Source organism: Carassius auratus, chromosome 46 (assembly GCF_003368295.1).
Source record: "Carassius auratus strain Wakin chromosome 46, ASM336829v1, whole genome shotgun sequence".
NCBI lineage: Eukaryota > Metazoa > Chordata > Actinopteri > Cypriniformes > Cyprinidae > Carassius > Carassius auratus.
Window position 1 is genome coordinate 6,258,403 of NC_039288.1, and position 20,205 is coordinate 6,278,607.

General features: G+C 37.4%; 1 protein-coding gene across 4 annotated transcripts in view; it reads right to left on the reverse strand.

The window, feature by feature from the left end:
* LOC113063991 (bifunctional heparan sulfate N-deacetylase/N-sulfotransferase 1-like) overlaps nt 1-20,205 on the reverse strand; it is a 100,400-nt gene that overhangs the window by 66,045 nt on the left and 14,150 nt on the right. For 2 of the 4 annotated variants that reach the window (XM_026234467.1, XM_026234470.1), the window contains exon 2: nt 8,745-8,846. The gene's annotated coding sequence lies outside the window, so the exon portion shown is untranslated. Of the gene's footprint in view, nt 1-8,729; nt 8,847-20,205 lie in introns of all 4 variants that reach the window. The other 2 variants (XM_026234465.1, XM_026234469.1) reach the window with 1 other exon arrangement.

The window sequence follows — 20,205 nt, forward strand, 5'->3', positions numbered from 1 at the left end:
TCAAGCATGTGGCTTGCCAATCGATAACAAGCTCAACAGTTTGAGCAAAAGGTCAGTCATCAACTTAACTTTCATCAAATTTCGGGCATCACATATTATTTCTTCAGCAGAAGAGGTGTTGCTACTTCAGTGCAGAATAAAGTGCTGAATAATGTTGTTTATAAAAATCACATCAGTGCAATGCATCCCTGGGGTGCCTGACATTTGAGGCTAAAATGCACTAAGTGGTTCCAATGTAAGGGTGCTAAGTCGAGTCCAGCTTTCAGGCTACTGTGGAGGACATGTTCTCTCAATGAGGGGAAATCTATACACACAGGAGCCATCGATGTCACTTCCATTGGCACAGCATGCTTAAATGGAGTCATCACCCCATGAGCAGTCAGGTTAGGAATGGTGAAAATGTACCAAACCAAGTCACATGTGATGGGGAGGATGAGATGATGGACAATGATTAGATGTGGCTCCAGCGAAGGGCCATTTCCACTCTCTTAGAAAACAGAGAGGTAGGGAAGGAAGGTGGATGATAACCCTTCTGGAACAAGCGATGGAGAATATGACCACATTCTGGAGCGAAAGCAAGAGTAATTGGGTCAATGACTTATAAAGATGTCCACAGCAAAGAAAAGGAATTTGTTTTGATATTTGTGGAAAAATATAGTTTAGAAATATGTTACGTTTTTAGAAATGTACCCATTGCATTGATGTTGGTTCCAAATAATATGGTTTACTGCAAAAAAAACAAAAAAAAAAAACATACCAGGTTTCAATGGTGTGATCAGGTAAAAATGAAAAACATTTACACTTTGATAATCTATACATATGCATTATCAGTCATTATTTAAATAATAATAATAATATATACAGTATTTTTAAATAGATTTAAATCAAACGTTTTTTTTTTATGTCAAATAAATTCATAAATATTATTATAGAGTGAGGCCACATAATATTTTACAACTTTAATGAAAACAAATATTATAAAAAAAAAAAAAAATAATAATAATAATTCATACATTTTATTGTGTTTTAACACAATGAATGACATTTTTTAAATACTGAAATAACTTGCCCTCTTCATAAAAGGTTAAATTTGCAATTTAATAAATCAACCCCCGGTTTCACAGACATGGCTTAAGCCTAGTCCCACACCAAATTTTAAGTCTGAGCTGTTTCAACTAATGTAAACTTACACTCTTTTTTTTTTGCTATGGCATATTTATAAAAATTACATAAATGTCATAATTGAAGTATGGCCTAATACTGGTTTATTCTAAACCAGGTCTAAGTCTCTACGATATAATTTTTTTAGGGTCGGGACTCGATTAAAAAAAATTAATTAATTAGAGGCTTTGTAATTAATTAATCAAAATTAATCGCATTTTAATCGCATATAAATATTTGACCTGAGAACAGTGAGAAGTAATTTTTTTTTCACATGGATTTATAGTATACCACTGAATAATGACTGAATACATAAGCTTAAGCAACAAAATATAGTTTATTTTTGTTCAACCAAGTCTAGCAGACAAGTGCAATTTTTGCCATTAAGTGTAGCAATAGCATATTTAGAAACAATTTAGAAATAGTACATTTCAGAAATTTAGGAAGCTTATAGGTGCTGGAACCTTCTGTAAAGTGTTTTTTAAGTAGAACACAATACTGTCAACTACATTCAGAACATTGGAAACCCTGACTATTAGAAAACATCTCTCTGTTGCTTCAGAGGCCATAACATACTAAGTCCAACTCTCAATAGCCTTGGCCAAAACAATAAAGAGTTCAACATAAACTGCCAGTTGCACCAACAAAATAATACATAGTTCAACATAAAGTGTAAAGTCCACGCTAGCTGCTATATGTTTTGCGTTGAGGTGATACTTGAGGCTCGATGTGCTGCGGTGATATGCGAATGCTAGTTGGTGCTCCAGTATAATCGGTCCGCCGAAACTCATCCAGTGAGAAACGTTCTGTAATTTTTTTCTGTAATTAATTCATCTTTTTTAACGCGTTATTTTTTGTGTAATTAATTAATCTCAATTAACGCGTTCAAGTCCCGGCCCTAAATTTTTTCCAAGTATATTTTATGAAACTCTTATAACAACAACAATATAGTTATGAACTGAAATGAATAAGATTATAATAAATAAAATTTCTTTTAATTAAGCTTTTTTTCTTCATTATGATGTCAGGAAAGGTGTATACACTGACATTTTTTTAATTTATGATTAAAACATTAAAATTATTAATTCACAAAATTACAAATAAAAAGTTAATTTAATGTTATAATAACTAATGAACTGCATTTTAAATGTAATTTTAATTAAAAGGTAGAGAAAAAAAAGGAAGCAGAAGAGCATAACATCTGTGATCCAATAATAAGAGTTATCCAAAAACAAAGAGGTTCATCTTTGGACAACCACCAGTAACTTTAAGTTGAGGTGTTCTGGATAAAGCACAAGGAAGCACAAAACCTGAACCTAATTCAAAAGGTTAGTGCAATATCCTGAAGTTTATCTCTCATAACAATAATACTCAGAAAGAAATTAAGTGTTGAGTGAATCGATGGAAGAAAATAGACAGGATTAAGTGGTAAAAGCAGGGATTCTTTTTGTTTTGCATCAGCACCGAGCTCTCTGGGTTGAAAGATGGCTTCCGGAGACAGAGCCTGTAGGCCTCATTCCCCCCACAGCTTGCAGAGAATTCCTAATAGTACTGCACATTATGAGAGCGGAACAAACTACTCAGCGAATCAGATAATTGAGTTGAACAGCACCTGGGGAGGAAAAGAGCGAGAGAGCAGTGGTAGCATCTCTGCTGAACGTTACAGGGGGGAATACATTTCCACCCAACATCCCAGTCGACTGCTCCTTTTCTGGTCTCCACATAACTTGTAGAACATTTGAGCACTTGAAGCATGCTAGCACATGTGGCCTGTTGATGATAGCCCTGAATCGTGAAGAGCGCGTACTCCGATTGTTGAGACGGCTTATTGTTCTGGGACCACGAAAGGAACATGAGGGGCTGCCAGGAAAACCAGTGGATGTTTAGTTGTGAATGAGTGTGTATGTCTGAGAATGTTAGTAGCATTACGGCTGCACCGAGAAAAACAAAGTGCAAGCATGTGGAGCCCATGAGAGAGACTGATCGATACCAGGTGCTTGTTCCATTTAAGGCGCCCAAAAAGGACATGAGCTAAAGTTAAAGCACCTCTGTGTCTGCTGAAGTGGGTCAGAGTACCACTCCTGTTGCTGTGCTTCATCCGCGCCGACCCTGTGGGTCAAAGGAGGCTGTGTGGAGCTGGCAAGCAACCTGCTTCTTGTCTCCCAAGGTGCTGGGAAATGAAAGAAGGGTGTTCGTCTCCAGGCAGATTCGATCAATCAGCAGTTAAAAGGCAGCGGTGCAAGACAAACAGAGGGGCATGTAGGGACCAGGACTGAGCGAGGATGGGCATGCGTACACACATACACACATAAAAACAAAGGTTGGCAGGACACAGGACATTTTGCCCCATTCATTTTTCCTTCTATCCTGACAAGTGCTCCAGTCTCTGCTGCAGAAAAACACCCCAATAACAGGATATTACCACCATTACCAATTGAGTTATGGCTATTGCTTATACTCATGAACCCAGTATTAAATGCACATAAACATTTACTCAAATCCATAATCTTCTTTGAATCTGCACTTTAGAAAACATAAACAGGCACTGGTTTAATATATATTTCTGTAGATACAGTCTTTTTAAGAAACAAGTTTGCGTTAGATTAATTCCAGGCACAGATAAAGGACAACAAAAAGCATCGTAGGTCATCTCGCTTTTCTGTATGGCTCATACTGAATGTTAATGCCAGATGCTGAGCTGCCGGTGTGAGAGATCCCACCGGTTCCTGCACTCCGCAGCTCAACTAAGCACCGGACCCATGACCACCTGAACCATGTGTGGATGCTGCTTTGTCAGAAAAATCTCTTTCAAGTGTGGAATTGTGATGATTTGGCAGGGCAGGACGACTGGAGTGTGTCGGGTACAGTCATCAGAAGCCCTGGCCAATATGCAGCTGTCAGCTGTTTGAAATCTCACCTTCATTTCCTTTGACAAATCAGAACAGGCCATATACCGAGCCCAGTCAGTGTTACATCCACAAAGAATCATTCTGAAAATGGGGCACAAAACAGAGAGCAAAAACAGGATGACCAAGGGAGTAAACCATGTTTAAGCATCACGGTGAATTTGCTCAAAAAGCGGTTTCATTAGTATTCATAGACATGATCCAGGCGCCTGCCGCAACAGTTGAAGGTTTGCATTTACATTTAAAAACACTCACACAAAGGACAAGGGCTGCACAAGTCTAGTGCTCTTGGCACTGCCATTGTCTAGTGCAAATGATCTTGGGTGAATAATTAACCGCATTTACATGAGTGCAAAAGAATGGGTTTTAAAAGGACACTTTGTGGTTGTTTATATGCTTATCTACTAAAATTGTTGTTGAAACCACAGCTGGTGCAGGGTGGATTCCATCTGTTAGTGCAGGTTCTTTGCACTATGCCCACTGTTTGTTTGCACAGACACTATGGGTATATAATTATGATTAATCCAATTGTTTTTCTTCTTCCTCTTCTATATAAAACCCACCCAATCCTACCTTAACAATTACCAAGAAACATCTAAAGAGTCATCCTTTACATGAGCACTTGACTGTATCTTGTTGATGTCTGTTTTCAAAGGATTTCTCTTCAGCTCACAAAGACTGCATTTATTTGATCTAAATACAGTAAAACAGTAATACTGTGAAATATTATTACATCTTAAAATAACTATTTCTATATGATTATATTTTCAAATGTAATTTATTCCATTGACTGCAAAGATGATTTTATCATCATCATTACTCCAGTCTTCAATGTCACATGATCCTTCAGAAATCATTCTAGTATGCTGATTTGGTGCTCAAATAACATTTCTTATTATCAATGCTAAAAGTTCAAATAAACGTCATTTATTTGAAACATACATCTTTTGTAATAACAAAAATGTATTTCAATTTAGAATTCAATGTGTTCTTGAAACACAAAAGTGATAATTCGTTGTTTTTTTTTTATTCTCACCCCAAATTTTTGTATGGTAGCTTGTGTATATATTTCTATTCACTTTCTATACAACGCACTAATTCTATAAACTCTATCCACTTCTATAATTCTTACGTTCAGCTCTATTCTAGCCTGTACTCTACGAACAATTATGACACTCTGTATCACAGCACTTCTTATGCTACAACCTCATGATAAATCACTTGTTGTATTCCTCATTTTGAAAGTCGCTTTGTATAAAAACGTCTGCTAAAAATGCAAATGTCCCCCCCCCCCATTGTTATATTACAGGTGTGTAATAGTGTACACAAAGCAGACACAAATGAAGTCAGTGTTTCACGTCATGCAAGTCGAGCTCCAGCTAAGTATCAAGTGTTTAGTCACAAGTCAGAAAAGACCTGAATTGATTCACGATTAAGTTTATTAGGTAAAATTAGGTTCCACAAAGGAAGAAAATCTCCAGACCTTGCCAAGCCATTCCAGAGTCATTTCACATTGAGTCAGTAAAGCCACTACTTGGTATCTGGCATAGACCAAGGCTGCAGTTCCCAAACGTGTTGTAGGCCTTAGTAGATCACAGAGACCACTTGTTAGGCTTATGAAGACTTTTGGGAAATGCAGCCTAGATCCTGAAGCATGTTTGTGAACATCAAAACATAATTTGTATAAATGTTTTCTCTTATGTTGGATAAGACGGGTGTGATGTCAAATCATAACTGAGAGCACAGGTAAGGATAGTAAACACATTAATTCATGCAAATTATGGAGGAAGTACATCAGTTCCATAATATTACCAGCTTCAATCTGATAATGAAAATAATGTGTTAGACCCACAAAAAAATGAACTACACCGAGTTAGAAGAACTTAATAATTTGCAACAAACACATTTTTAAGTTACATTGCTCAAACTAATGGATTTGTGGGCATGTAACTAATACATATCTTTTTTCAGTTAAAAATCCACGGCTATCATGGCACACGCTAAATGTAACTTATCTAGCATGCATGTTTAATGAACAAGTAAGATGTTCCTTGTCCCTGCCATTAGCGCAGTCATTGCTAATAGGATCAGTGTTGTATTAACCTTCAAGAGGTCTTCTCTTCAGCACGATGGTAACCACAAAAACATCAACATAACAGAAACTATTTTAAATGTTATATTAAACCCTAAGATGTCTTTCCCTTCACTAAAACAAAACACATAATGAGCACAAAGAGCACATTTACTCTCCTTATCCAGTACTTCGCAAAGCATGCTGGGAACTAGAAATCTAATTGTGGTAACAGGTCCTGTGAATAATGTTTTTTTGTGTTATTATATATATTTTTTTTTTATTATACGTTGACATATATGACCCTATAATTCATGTCAAATTGTCTATAATGGTCATACTACTATTTAAAAATTGTTATGAAATGAATGGGACACAAAATGATTTAAAACAAGGGCAAAGTTCCTCAACCAAACCACACAGCACAGTAAGTTGTTTTTCAGGGTCTCTGCAGGTTTTATGATTGTAAATTTAAAACTTTAAGACCGTTAATCAGAAAATTGTGCAGAGACAAACCCATTTGTACACACTTAACATTGGAAGAACCAATGGCATTTTCCTTGAGGGCGGGGCTTAATTGTTGATCGACTAATGAAAGGCGGGTATGTGTTCAGGAAAACTCTTGAAAAAACACTAAAATCACACTTTTTTTTATTAATGAGAGGAAATAACACATCTGTGCTTCATAAAACTTAGACAAGCTCATGTTACTCTCGGTACATCTCTACACACGGAGAGCAATTCCTTTTTCACCTATTAATAATTCACTTCTGCCGGTGGCTCTCAATTATTTATGAAAGTTTATGATTCATCTTCCACCTTCACTTCCATAGGGTAAAAAACAAAAGAGGAGCTGATGTAAAGATCAATGATGACCATGAGCATCACATCAACATCCGGCCCTAAGTAGCTGTTTGAGTCATGTATGTGCAGGTATGTTACACCATGATAAATATCTGAAACTGTTTAGCAGTGACAATTTGAGGCATTCTAACCTAAATGACCAAACACAGCTAGCAGCCAAAAAAAAAAAAAAAACAGACTGGCAGAATTTCAATTCTTTCATGCATTCCCACAGGCAGGAATGTGAGCCGTGTGAGGGATACAGTCGGGCTCTTCTCCAAATCTTTGGCTGATCAGAAATACTGGAACCTGCCATCAATGTGACTCATGTGCCTTTCTGTCTCTCTTTGAATGCAGAAGGGAAATGCTTCATTCTTCAAAACTAGGGCTGCACTATTAATCGAATGTGATTGTCATGCGTATCTTGTCAGTAAAGCTGGTTCTGTAATCAATAATCAATCTCCATCATGTGCTTTCAGATGGAGCACATTTACTACACAGAGCCATAGTCCACTGAAATGAACTATGGCTGTGTAGTAAATGCTGTTCCAAAGCACGTGATGGAGATTGACTACAGATTACAGAAGTTACCAGCATTTTGTTGGCATTTTTCTATGCTAATCCAGCTAAAACCAGTTGATTCAGTAAAAAAAAAAAAAAAAAAGATGGCTAAAACCCAGCTAAGATTAGCCTGACCTGCTAAAAAAGTGTTTTTTTATTACTCAGGTTGAATCATTGAAAGCAGTAAAATCTTGTTCATCGGCAACCACTATGGGGATTTCCTTGATTTCTTCTGCTGGGTGTATCTGGTAGTTTCCGTGTGAGCAGCATCTACTGATCACAGAACAATGCTTCACTGAAAGATACGCATGACAATCACAGCTTTTGCCTAATAGCGATTCATCACCTTTGAGATTTAATTTCGATTAATCGTGCAACCCTACATCAAATCCTGTTGAAACTCGATTACAAAGATGGACTTTGAAACATGCCTCTATAAACTTCCCCTTAAAGACCTACTAACAAAACACATTTTTTATTAATAGAACAATAGAGCATGGCCAGAAACTTAAACCTGCAAAGTAAAGATCCTGATACATTTCCAGCGAAGTCAAAGAAAGGACTGGTGTGCCGTCATTTCAAACAAAATCTGGCTAAACTGAAGTTCGTTTGGAGTTTGTTTTATTAGTTTGAAGCAGTTCACCAAAGCTTATTTTCCAGTTTGTGCTGGCCGGTAAAAAAATAACTTCAATGTTTAAATTGGCAAATTTAGAAATGCATGCAAATTATAAACTTTCACTCTATGATGATTTAACTTTCAACTAATATGTAAATCACATGCATGCTGACCCGTAAGGCCTGGTCTTTACGAATCATGTATCAACTGCGATCCATTTCACCCCTATTTTAGTTTAATTTTATGGAGAAAAGAAAAAAGCTGAAACAGTCTTACAAATATCTTCTGTGTTTACCAAAAGTCATTCAGATTTAAAACAACATATATACGTATAGTGAATAATCTTTTCTCTTTTGTATAAACTAAAATAATTACACACTGCCCCTTTAAGTTGCAAATTAGGCATGAGAAAATGACTGACAGTAGAAACCATGTAACCACTTGAGGACTTTGTAAATTTTGTTTACTCCGTGTTCTATCCTTTGACAGACATGGAGCTGGTGCAAACACATTACAAGAGATAGCAAAGCCACACAACAACGTTCCAGCTGGTAAAGTAATAAACCCTGACCTGCTCCTGTCTTACCTCTGGTCGACTGCGTGGTCCTCCCACAATCTCATCAAAAGTGGCTCTGCTCGCCTGAGCTCGGGATCTGCAGGTGAGTCTTTCGAGACGCTGCAGGCATTCCTGCGAAACAAATCAGAGCGCATTGATTAATAAAGCAATAACAGGAGCAAGCAGGGGAGAATTATAAGAGACATGCTGGTGGGTTACAGACAGATTACCACCCAGGTCTTCTGCAGAAATCTCGGCCTTGCTAGCATTCATTCTCTTAAAGCGGCTGGATGGATTTAAAGTGTATTAAATAGGGGCATTATAGGGGGTTTCAAATTCTATTTTGCATATTTAGGCTGCATACTAAGACAATAAGGACCCTAAAGGCGGTCGCACACCGGACGAGAAGCGCCACGTCGCGCCATATGTAGGACAACTCGCGGTATCGCACACCGGACGCACACATTCTACATGCGCGAGCTCAATTTCGCAGCAAGATGGGTGAGTTTTAACTTCATCTATTATTATTATTTTAAATATATGATTTTAATTGATAAAAGCTGAGTTTTGAACGTTAATTTATGAAAAGAATCTGTGTTATAATAAGTCTGTTATTGTTTTGTTGTATCTGTTGTCTAGGCAACTGTTACAATATTGTTTCGCTAATGTTAGTTAGCCAGCCTGAGTGAAACGTAACCAAACACTTTGTAATGTTTTATTTCAATGAAACAAATGTACTGTATTTTAGTTTCAGTTTATAACAGTTATATTCAGTTTATCTGTTTTTTTTTATGTAAAACTATGCAGATGGCGCTCTGTGGCGCGGCAGAAATTTGAACAGCGTTCTGAGTCGTAGCTGGGCGCCGCGGACAGACGCTGAATGGCGCCACCGGTGTGTGTACACTCATAGAGAATAATGTGTTCGAATTTTAAAGACGCGACGCAGCGCTGCGCTTCTCGTCTGGTGTGCGACCCCCTTAAAAATATATATTTTTTAATCAATATTGCAATTTAAATTTTAACCCTGATTTTGACTCAATATTTCCTCTCACACACTCTTTACATTCATAAATGCATCTCCATAAGAAGATGAACCAACAAACTAAACATGGGTGAGTCACTGCTGTTCACTGGCTGGCTGAAGCTGCAGAGTGCATTAAGAGATCATTTAGAGTATCTAAATCCAGTTACTGCCCCCAAAAAGCAAGTCGGTGTGCTTCGAGATATAATATATGAATAATTCAGGGAGAATTTGCCCTGTTTTGATGCTCCACGGCTCCGGCTACCACAGGTCAATGTATTCGGTTCTTACTGGAGCAGTCAGGGAACTCGCGTCCTGCGAAAGCTCTTTAAATCGAGCTTTCATGCATGAGCTAAAGTACGCATTGTAGCCCCTGATGCGAGAAAATGAGAACAAGGAGCTCTCACAAATGGAGTAAACTTCACATCAATATCAGTGCTGAGACATGCGCTTTATCTCAAAAAGATACATTGTCTTAACAAGGCCACATTACAACAGTGGGAGGGGAAAAGTGCTGAATCTGAGCAGTTGGATTGGAGCCACCAAGGGATTGGCAATGACACTGTGGCCGCGCTGGAGTCCTGCCAACCGCTTCCTTCAAAAAAATTCATATCTTGCAGTCTGTCATCCTGGCAAAGAGGCAAGAGAACCAACATGCTTTTCCAGCTAGGTTCCAAAAGGGTCAACATAACGTTGATTTGTCCAAGCAAGACGTAAGATATCCAGAACACGGCCGCAAACGCTGACACAATGGGGCTCGAGCAGACTCTGTTGTTCTCTGCTCTAATGACCACTCTCTAATAAAGAGATTTTGTGCAATCAGAGGTGCACAAAATCAGCACCGGGTGCCGTCATCGATCCTGAGGAGTGACAGGCGAGAGCACAGACAGAAAGAATGGTTATTGCAGCTGTTCGGGGCCAAGACCCCTTATATATCTGGCTGGCAAGAGCCACTCTAAAAGAGCATTAAAAAGCAGTGTAGGTGAGCAGAAGGAATGAAGCCAAAAATAACAACTTCACACTTCACTGGTGCCTGTCTGAACAGCTGAGGCCGTTCCTCACCGGCTCACACAAACGCAGCAAGCTCGCATTCTGGACAAATGCAAATCCATGGGTTATTAAGGGAGCTCACGAGTTCCTAAGCCCTCACAGACCGAACAAGAAATTTTATAAGGATTGCTGCGAGCAAAGTCACTGAAAACAAACATGCCAAATCCTAGTAGAGAATTAGAAGAGTTTACATAAAGATGCATCGTCTGAAGAGAGCTTTCTGACATTTTTTGTTACCTCAGCAAAGAGGTAATGATACAGAATATAATATCTTGCAAAAAAAAAAAAAAAAGCCTGATTACATGTACAAGACTTTGTTGAAAAGGAAACCGTAGGTAGTGTGGCATAATCACTTACTATTGCCAGAGAGAGATTATTTTTTCTTTTCTTTTTTTTTTTTTGGTTAAAAAATTATGCTCTGTTATAAAGTCTTGATTTTGTTTTGAGGGTGTACGAGAGAGAGAGAGAGAAGAGATAAAGAGAGAGAGAGAGACCGACCCCTGCAGAACCTCATGACTGTGTCAAGGTCAATAAGTCTCTTAATATAATCAGCTATTTTTAACTTTTTATAAAGCAAAATTGGTATAAATAATGCATTGCAGCTCCCCAAAGACATCATATTTATGATTTCATTTAGTTTTCATGTTTTTAAAAAATGATTACGATGTAGTGTACATTCTCATATATTCAAGGTAAAACACTGTGTAAAAAAAGGTTTACATTTAATTCTAAATTTTAATTAAGTATTTTAATTCATAAATATTATCACTTTAAGGTTTAACCACGACATTTTCAGAATCATTCATAGACACTTTTGCTGAAAATGGTATAAAAAGGCTGACGTGAATGCAGAGATTACATTACGAAAACTTTGCACATTCATTTTTATACTAAATATTCTTTATCTTCAACACTCGTTTGTCACTGACCCAGCAGCATATTCCTCGCAAATTGTGTGTCACAATGCCAAACATCTCCCCATTTTCCAAATATGATTTGTAGTCATAAACTCTGTTCTGTCTAAACTATCTTAGGGAGACAAAACCCTTGTAAAATGGATGCACTTTTAAAGCAAATTTATCAAATTCATGCCTTCGGCCTGTCATCTCTTTTCCGGTGCCTCTTGCCAAAACAGAGGTTGCTTTTCTTTTTATCACAGTTCATATCCCTGAAGCCAGGATATCACTACAGAACCACATACCGCAAGATAGCTATTTCCCCTGCTCCCCCATGTGCACAAACGCCAAGACGTAACAGAAAAAGTATTCACTAAACAGCTGCTCAAAACTTTTGAGGTGGTTTTGTTATCTACAGCTCTTTCTGTACAATGACAACAGTGAAGTATTGCCTTTAGAAAAAGGCATTTATGCTTTTCTGCATTAGACAGGAAATCAATTATAAACTGACAAAATGTCACAAACCTTGTCCCTGGGCTACGACTTCAATATTCCATCAACAGTGCAGTGAGATTTCCATTACGCTTCATTATTCTGTGACCACGGGACAGTTGACAGGAACTCGAGGCATTGAGTTTCTATACTATTCAATACTGCGTTTAAAAGGGTTGTGTCTTTAAAAAAAAAAAAGTTTTGGATATGCAGCCATATCAAGTTTAGCAAGCAGAGGTTAGCTAGTCATAAAAGAGGGATTCACAAAGCAAAAGTACCCTGTTTACCTCTAAAGGTCAAAAACAGAGAGGAAAATTGTGACAAAGCTAAAATACATTGTTTGGTGCGAGAAACTGTGACGTAATAGGCAAAGTGGTATAAATTAAACTAAATCTAGATTAAAACAAAACGAAACAAAAAAACAAAGCAATAGACAAAAAAAAAAAAAAAAGCCTGAAAAAAGCCAGAAAAACAAGACCAATTTTTTTTTTTTATAATAATAACACTTTAAAGATCCCATAAAATGAATAAATAAATACATAAATAAATACATAAATAAAATAAAAAAAAAGGAAAATACTATGCTCTTTAAAAATTTGTAAAATGCTTTATATTGCCAAAATGTGTAAAAATGGTTTTATTTTGCCAACTTCTATTGTAGTAAACCAGCATATAGACACTTCAGAGTGAACAGACCTGGACTAAAAGCCACCAAACTTCAATTTCATGCAGTATATCTCACTCGGCAGCGTGTGGTAATAACGGTTTTACGTTCATAGCAGCCCGCAGGAATGTGAACAGACGGAATTAGTAAACATTATGTCTTGGGTCACTGCACAGAGAGCTGGTCCAATCATTCCTGGTGCAAAATACCCATCTTGGATATCAGTGGAAACGTAATGGTTTGCACCCCTCAAATCCGGGTTGGAATGCAGCTCACAGCTGTCTGGCTGGATCAGCAGAAAAATCTGACAGAGCAGGAGGAGCTGGAGCCCCGACAGCTCTGGACCCAGCTTGGCCTTCTCCACGGCAGACCGGGGCACGACTCCAGGTCCTTTCCCAAACCCAGGTGGTGGCTTATGAGCGCACTGAGATGCAGCACCCTTCCTTAGCATTACGCTGGAGCAAACAAACCCACCCTAAGAAAAAGTTTGCCGATGACATAAATTATGGCCATCTATTCTCATTTCATTCAAGACTATCACAAGTCTTTCTTGCAACTTCGCCAGACCTTGTCTATGTCAGCCAGCCACATAATGTTAACAGAGTTCACAACAATAACGTTCAGTACATCACAGAAAACCAAATGTTGAAGTTGGCAAGAAATAAAAACACATGGGTGTGATCAGTGAATGCAAGATGTAGCGACAATGCAACAGAGGCCCAATGAGCCAAAAGACAGTCTGTCAGCTAACCCTGGGACATCTGTACACTTCACCCGAAAAAATAAGTGGTCATGATTCTGCATGCAGGTTTAATTTTCAAGCACTTCCATACAGTGCAAACATTGTTACAGGACTAGAAGTCCCACTTAAAATAAAAGGAATCAATTACTCAAATACATTCTTCTTATTATTAATTAAATTATTACTTAACTAAAAAAATGTTTACATAAAAAAAATTCTAAATTTAGATTACTAAAAATAAAATGTATTTAAAATGATTTATCAATGCATTACTTAGGGCTGTGATGGTGACGGATGGGACCAACTACCGCTGGTGACGTGGTGTTGATATACATAAAATTAAAAAATACTAAATTAAAATAATAATAAATAAATAAATAAATAAATAAATAATAATAATTATTATTATTATTATTATTATATATATATATATATATATATAATAAAGACTGTTCAAACTGTAGCCACTTTTTAATACCTTATAAATAACAATAACATTTTTGTTCAACCTCTCACACAAAACTAGAAACTAATTTTAAAGTGCTTGACATTACCAAATTTCTTCTTTCATTTACCATAAATGAAATCAAGCAGATTTTGAATTTCAATCAATTGAACACATCGGGAAAGTTTTTCTAATTAGATTATTGTACAAAACCAGAGCCACACTTAGAAGTTACATCAATGAGAATGAATTACCACATGCAGATGAATTAGAATTAATTAGTGATAAAAGGCAGAGAAACAAGCCAAGAAACAAACCGATTTTCTTTTTTTGATAGGTAGGTACAGATGAAAGAACATGAAATAAGAGAAAAGAGAGGGGAATGTGAATTTTAATTTGGCTGAACTATTCTTTTAATATCTAATGTCCAAATGCAGAAGTGGTAGATCAAGACCAGCTAAACAAACTGTAACCTTGCAGAGTTTACCATAACAGACAAGCAGGACTCTCTGCTGGGAGCCACACACGAGAATCAAGGCTAAATATGCTCTCTGATTACCATCACCCAATAACGGCTTCACAGTAGGAGGGTTTTGTGTAGGTAGGTGCACATCTCTGGAGAGGAATTCAACTGAAGAACCACCTCCAGACTGCCATGAATAAAACCTCCCCAGACTAAAAGGGTTATGCAAGTGCTTGCTTATTAATTCTTTTGCAGATCGCCCCTCAATTTGGACTTTTTTTTAAAAAGCTTTTGATAATTACAAATCTTTTTGGCAGAAGTACTTTGGCTAAAGCTCTCAAGAATCGGTCATCATTGCTGGCATTCATGCTGGTGGGTGGTGAAAAATAAGGTTCGAACTGTAAAAGCCTGGCTCTGTTTTGATCGCACATGCATACAGATGATAATAGTCAGACGTATTTTAATCAGTTGCTCAACAGACAGTTGAGACAGTTCTTCCTTCATGAAACGTACCCACATTCAAGTTGCATCGACAAACTATCCTTCTTTTCTATCAGCTAATGGCAGTGGCTCATGGAGGAATTATGGGAACTGGCCTGCTGATGACCGTAAGCAGGTCATCTCAACGCAATCTTCCGAAAGATCCCGTATATCCGCGCCGGTGACCTGGTTTATCAGGTTATCACCTCTGACCTATGGTAATTTAGCAAGTAGAATGGAAAAAAAAGCCATTTGTGCTTTTTTTTATCATTTTATATTGATGATACAGTCACAACAACACACATTTAATCTCATTCAATCTTCATATCAAACCCTGTAGTCCTCTTTTATATAACACCAATCTTTCAACGGAGAGTAAAATGACTGACCCATCTCCTTTCCCAGCACCATCTGTGCCCAGTACAGTGAGCAATTTGACAGAGTCAAAGATATCGTGAGAAATGCTGCTTGTCATCTTCGTGAGCTAACGGAGACATCTACAAAGAGACACGCAGGCTTGTTCCCTTCCTCTCCGGCCTACATTTATCCTAACAAAAACAGACAGCAGAGGAAAGGAAAAATTACCCATGCGAGTTTGATGCTAGGTATCGGATTTGCCTCTGCGTTCCAGGCAGTAGAATGTGGAACAACAAAGGCGAGCATGAAAAAAAGTTTAGATGGCGAAATGAAAGCAGCCCAAGTGTCAGAAATTCTATGAGGAGATGATTGCGGTAAAAACCACAAATGGCTGTTCAGGATAATTTAAGGAACAGCCACCTTGGCAGTAAAGGTGTTTTATAGGAAGCAGAATTGCATGAATGGAAATGTGTTTGGAGCAGGGGACTTAACTGAGCGCTAATCAATCTTGAATATGCATAAACATGAGGTCTCAGGAGATGCCCCTAGTGACAATTATACAGAGCTAATGAAGAGATCAGAGGGATAGACACAATGATGATGCAACCTTTAATGTACACAACCGGTCAAACATTTGGAATAATTAAGAATGCATCTCAATCAGCTCCCGAGCTCATAAATCAGTATATCACGTACACAAATTCATTCACTGGTAAGTTCCCTGGCTCACTGCACATTGGGACTATGGTTACTCAATTTCCAGTGACATGACTACGTACAACGTCAATGGACAACATAGTAGAACGTCATCGCTGTAATTAATCAGCAACATTCCTTTTTAATATTATTTTTATCCTCTTTAAACACATTCTTCTTTTACATGAACACCATTTTAGCTGAATATTGTAAATGTTAACAAGATGTGATCATCACCTGTCTAGCGATGCGTTTATGATGAAATTGATAAAAAAAAAAAAAAGTTTGTCTTTTCAAATCTTCTATCGCATATCATTATATTTATCGAGCTGGCTCACGTGGTTTATGTTTCTAGCTTGAGAAATGTGATGTAATTTCCGGTAAGGGAGCATAGTGAGCACCGAGGCTCCATGGAATTTTTATGTTTTTCCACCAACTCCCTGATCAGTGCCCTGACTACTAGGGAGATGATTGAGATGCACCCTAAGATTTTTTTATTATTGTCAGACCTCCGAGGTTGCAATGTTTTTTTTTCAGTAAAAACATTAACATTGTAAATAGTATAAGTTAAAAGAACTAATTTCTATTTAAATTTATTTTAAAATGTTTATTTATTCCTTTGATGGCACAGTTACATTTCAGCATCGTAACTCCAGTCTTCTTGAGTGTCTCATGATCATTTAGAAATCATTCTAATATGCTGAGTTGCTGCTCAAGAAACATTATGATTGTTTTGTTATTATTGGAGGGGAAAATATATCTTTGTGGAAACCATGATTATTATAAATATATATATATATTTTTTTTAAATCAAAGGATTATTTGATGATTCTTTTGAAAGCTCAAAATAACAATTTATTTGATAAGTAAATATTTTGTAACATTCAAAAGTGACAACTTTTACAATTTATTAATTGGTATAAAGTATAATGTATTCAATCTTTTTCTTCTTATAATTATTATAATTATTATTATTAATTTTTTTTATTCACCCCAATTTTGAATGATAGTGTATCACTACCATTTTTGGTTTTCATCGTTGATAAGAATCAGAAATATAAGAGTATATTATCATATAATCATGTGACACTAAAGACTGGAGTAATGGCTGCTAAAAATAAATAACATTTAAAAATATTTTTAAATAACTGTTCTTTTAAACTAAGTAATATTTCATATTATTACTGTTTTTATTTGATGTCGATCAAATAAATGCAGCCTTGGTATGCATAACAGACTTCTTCCCAAAACATTAAAAATCTTAATTATTTCAAACTTTTGACCCATAGTGTAGGTCAGTCCTAAAGACAGGATCATGTGGAATGAGAAGCACAAAGGACCGATGCCAAGTCTGCTGGGTTCTATTCTGAAGTAAGGAAGAGTTGCTGGAGCTCGGGGCAGCTGGACTTGAACTTCTGCCATTCCCTCGTCTCTGCTCCGTGTTGCAATGCCGTTCTCTGTGACAAAGCGGCCTTTTGTCGGCTCTCTACCAAAACAACGTGGATGAGGGAGAAAAACAAGGCAGTCATTTTTCCACTGCTCTTGACTTCTGAACTCAATTCCTCTCCTCTGCAAAAGTAATCAAAACTGCCTCCGTGCCAGAAGGGTGAAATGGTCCTCTGAAACTCTGCTGATACAAGCGAGCAAATGCTAAAGGAAAACAACGCTGCCACAATGCCGAAAGCAGCGGGCTGCTCTGTGAACTTCTCATGGGTTGTGATGCATATAATCCATGTCTTACGAATAAAATATTTCTGAAGAGCGAGGAGCTCAGGCGCTCTCCACAGCAGCTCAGTCTGTGTCCTCCGTTATATTTCTCAGCTGCGCTCATATCAAACTAATTTATATTGATATTAACGGTAGTACTTCATACAATATCACTTATAAAAAAAAATGATATTTCATATTTCAATAGATATTTATTGTTCTTTTTTTTTTTTTTAAATGGAACTTATTCCTGTGTGGGTTCTAACGACCCAGTGTGGTGACGTGGACACTATACTGACAAAAAGTACCGCCGTTAAACCAAGGTCCTGACTCTCTGTGGTCATTAAAAAATACAGGATGTCTTTAGAAAAGAGTAGAGGTATGACTTCGGCATCATGGCCAAATTCGCTATGTAATTTATTATTATTATATACATTATCCAAATTGTCCTGCTCTGTGCAGCATTGATTGTCACGTGTAAAAATAAACAGCACAAAGTGTCAATGATTTCCGCCTCTAGAGGCCACTCTTACACTCTCTAATGACAGTGTACCTCCTCAGCCACTCCAGCAACTCGGACACAACCCGGAAAAGCTATCAGAATGGATTTTTGCCGATAGGTCTGGCAGTCAACTATCGATGCCGATTAACCAGCAAAACCAACCAATTGGTCGACTTCTACTATAAAGGACAGATGAACCAGCCATGTTTTTCTAATATCAATGGATTCATAAGGGAATTTAAATCACTTACTATTAGGGGAATGTAAAATTGTTGGTTGGAGGCCATTTAACAATACAATGATCATTCTCAGTGATCTGTTCACCGGCACATACAACAGTGAATAAACCCCGTCCCACACTGCACCTGAGGCCTGATGAAAACTAACGGACTAAAGAAAAATCTGCACTGATGCCTAAATACAGTCAAGCAAACATAAAGCAGGAACAAAAGGCAGCAGCTGCCTGAAAGGAAAGCAAAACAACACCATAGCATGACCTAATGACATTTCATCAGTCTTTCATTTATAAAGACTGATGCATTTGATTTTTTATACCTTTTCACATACACAAAAACATGCCCAGACAAGACAAATAGTAACTTTACAAGACTGTAAGTTAAGAGTGAATGCCCAGCCCTGTGTCCTGATATTAGAAAACCTGAGGTTGTTTACCTGTATCTTTTGACAAGAGTCCCAAACTCCAACTAAAAACGGCACAAGATGAACAAACACAACAAACAACAATTCAACAAACTCTGCCGCTAACACTCCATGATGCTGGGAAGGTGCACGTGGTCACCAGGGCATTTCTATGCAGATGCTTCTCTGTTTTATATACAGGAAATCATTTAGACACCTCTTGAGATAATTATAACTGAAAAGGTTTAATAAATGTTTTAATTCCATGAGAACAGGGAAGTCCACACGCAAGTGATAGAGCATTGCGTTAGCAGTGCAAGGTTGTGGGTTCGATTCCCAGGGAACACATTTTAGGTAAAAAAAAAAATTTTTTAGCCTGAATGCACTGTTAAGTCGCTTTGGATAAAGGCGTCTGCTAAATGCATAAATGTAAATGTAATGGTTGACTGATATATCGCAAAAGCTGATATATATATATATATATATATATATATATATATATATATATATCAGCCAATATTTGCCATTCTTCAAATATCGGCATCGGCCAATACGTTTTTCTGCTTGGCCGATGTGTTCTAAGCGGGACTTTTTTGACGGCGCTTATAGAACAGCAGCGCCTGAGCGCATATAGTGCTCACATTCTCCCACTTGTTTATGGTTGCTGTTAAAGGGTAAGTTCGCCCAAATTGCTAAATTATGCCATTAATACCTTACCCTCATGTTGTTCCAAACCCGTAAGACCTCCGTTTATTTTTGGAACACAGTTTAAGATATTTTAGATTTAGTCCGAGAACTCTCAGTCCCTCCATTGAAGCTGTGTGTACGGTATACTGTCCATGTCCAGAAAGGTAAGAAAAACATCATCAAAGTAGTCCATGTGACATCAGAGGGTCAGTTAGAATTTTTTAAAGCACCGAAAATACATTTTGGTGCAGAAATAGCAAAAACTATGACTTTATTCAGCATTGTGTTCCGTGTCTGTTGTAAGAGAGTTCAAAACAAAGCAGTTTGTCATATCCGGTTCGCGAACGAATCATTCGATGTAACCGGATCTTTTTGAAACAGTTCACCAAATCTAACTGAATTGTTTTAAACGGTTCGCGTCTCCAATACGCATTAATCCGCGAATGACTCAAGCTGTTAACTTTTTAATGTGTCTGACACTCCCTCCGAGTTCAAACAAACCAATATCCCGGAGTAATTCATTTACTCAAACAGTACACTGACTGAACTGCTGTGAAGAGAGAACTGAAGATGAACACCGAGCCGGGCCAGATAATGACTCGTTGTGATTAGAAATAGAAAGGTCATAAAAATAGAAGGTCTCATTAATA